Source organism: Apis dorsata, unplaced genomic scaffold (assembly GCF_000469605.1).
Source record: "Apis dorsata unplaced genomic scaffold, Apis dorsata 1.3 scaffold_118, whole genome shotgun sequence".
In the NCBI taxonomy this organism is placed as follows: domain Eukaryota; kingdom Metazoa; phylum Arthropoda; class Insecta; order Hymenoptera; family Apidae; genus Apis; species Apis dorsata.
Genome location: NW_006263412.1, coordinates 81,279 through 83,722, shown reverse-complemented (window position 1 = coordinate 83,722; position 2,444 = coordinate 81,279). Strand labels below are relative to the sequence as shown.

Below are 2,444 nucleotides of genomic sequence, written 5' to 3'. Positions count from 1 at the left end.
GGAAAGGGATCAGCCGAAAGGAAAAGGAAAAGGAAAAGGAGAGGAAGAGGTCCACGTCCGATCCGGGGAACCACTTGTCCGTCGACGTTGAACGGAGGTATATATCCTCCTTTGGCGAATGACGGGGAGGCGAGGAGAGGGCAGGTCGTCGACTCGCGACAAACAGACCGCAAGGAATTACCGGCGCGCGTTACCATTAGTTTTATTGCCCCCCTCGGCTTGGGCTCGTCCCGAGAGAGACCGCAAAAAGTTCCGACCGGGCAAGAAGGACCCCGTCGTCGTCGTCGTCGTCGTCGTCGCCGTCGTCTTCTTCGTCGTCTTCTTCGTCATCGCTGTCCTCCTCCTCCTTCTCCTCCTCTGGAAACTATTCTCTCTTTCTCTCTCGATCGAGGAGAGGCTGCTATACGTAGGTAAGAAGGGGCAAAAAAACGGTAGATCGAGAAGATCAGCCTTCTTAACCAGAAGATTTTCTTGCGGACGTGTTTCCGGCAGGGAGGCCGCAATAAATTCAGCCGTACGGTTACTTCGGTGGCGCAAAGAGAGATTATTACGGCGAGTAAAGGGGACGAGGGAAGGGAAGGGAAGAAGAGGGGAGAGAGAGAGAGAGAGAGAAAGAGAGAGAAAAAAGAGGGGGAGAAAAAAGGATTTCGTTTCGGTAGACGGACGAAACGAAGGTCGAAACGCAGCGACCGTGGATCGGAAAAATTTGCGGTGGGGATGATCGAGCGAGATTATTTGCGAGGCGATGAAACGGCGACTTTGGCCGGTATTCGCTCGGTCGGACGATTGTCTTCGTCGCTCCTTCGTAACGGGCGCAAGGGAGGGACGAAGAGGGAACGAGGCGAGGAGAAGGCGAGGCGCGAGGTGGTTGATGAACGTTCGGCATCGCGCGAACGCCATTAGAGGAACGAAGAAAAGTCGCCGAGTTGTTATTTCGACGCCTACGCGCGAGTTTTATCGCCTGGGAAATTGCGTTAGGACGGTAAATTTCAACCTCCCCTCTCCCTCTTCCCTCTCCCCCTCCGTTCCTTCGTCCACGCTCTATCTTTCCGCGCCGCTTTCACTTTGCCGTTCTTTCGTCACGCAGCCTCACGCGCACGCGCACACGGCCAACTCGACTCGACGGTTCGAGCGACGAAAAAAGACGGAACGACTCCGCGTGCGTGGTTAACGGCCGCGGAATTTAATTGGCTTCTCTTTTAACGCGTCGTGCCGATTTTTCGGCGAACCGAAAATTTCCCGCAGCCGATTTCTCTCAGTGTGAAATTGCTCGAAGCGATAGAGAAAAAGAAAGGAGAGAGAGGAGGAGGAAGAAGAGAAAGAGAATGGAAAGAAGGAGAAGAGAAAGACCGAAAGAATGATACATCGACGTCCACAAGCTGTTTCTTTAATCTCTCCCTAAGCGGTGGAGAGATTTTAAACGGAATTAATTACGCCACTTAACGCGTTTCGCTGCTCGGATAGCGCGCAAGATTAGCACATTAGACCTCGTGGCTAACGCGGCTTTTATCCGAGCGAATTCCATTCGCGCTTCTCGATTCTTAATCGGTTAGCTTCGATTCCAAAATTCTCCGTTTTCGAAATCGCTTTCGGAACAGATGGAGACGGATTAAAATCGGAAAAATATTCCCTAGCTTTTTAAATCGCTCCGCGTACGATACTTGTGCCCCGCCTTCTCCCCTCATCCCCAATTCGAGCAAAAGAAATACAAAACTACTATCGATCGATGGTCATTAACTCTCTCGAAAATTACATCTAAAATCCAATCCTTTCTACAGGATTAAAAATGGGATGAAAAATTTTTTCGAAAAATTTGCATTCGAGCGTGAAGAATATCGGCAAGAATGTTGACCCGAAACGAGTTCTTATATAAGTATCCATCGAATACGGAAGAAGAAAAGAAGCAGGGAAGGAAGAAAAGTTTCGAATGGATTCCGCGGTCTCGTTCCGAGGGAATTCGATGAAATTCAGTCGTCGCCGCTCAAAATGCCGATATACTCGATCGAGGCGCGTTAACCTTATCGATTCGAGGTACGATACGAGGAGAGGAGGTAGATTCGCTCCGATCCACTCCGTTTTCTATTTCTTCGCCGCTGGATCTCGACTCCAGTGGTAAATAGACACGAACCGCCGGGTTTCGAGATAAAGCCAATAAAGCCCGTGGAAAGCGGAGCGAGCTGTCGGAAGAAAGGAAGGAGCGAAACGGAGGATGGAAGGGGAATTCTTCCCTTCCCCTTCGTAGCAACCAAACGATTCCTTCCCCTCCTCTCCTTTCTCCCTCGACGAACCGTAATATTGCCACCATAATCGCGATTCCGATGGTGTATAGCTTCGGACGAGGGAAGAGAAGGGGGCCAAGACTTAGAGGGTGGACCAAGTTTCAGTCTAGCTGTGGGCTCGTGGATCTTAATATACACTCACACACACACACACACATATATATA

General features: G+C 50.4%; 1 protein-coding gene across 1 annotated transcript in view; it reads right to left on the bottom strand.

Moving 5' to 3' along the window:
* Positions 1 to 2,444, bottom strand: part of LOC102681724 (ephrin type-B receptor 1-B) — a gene marked incomplete at its 5' end in the record, with an annotated part of 52,790 nt that overhangs the window by 15,295 nt on the left and 35,051 nt on the right. The window lies entirely within an intron of this gene.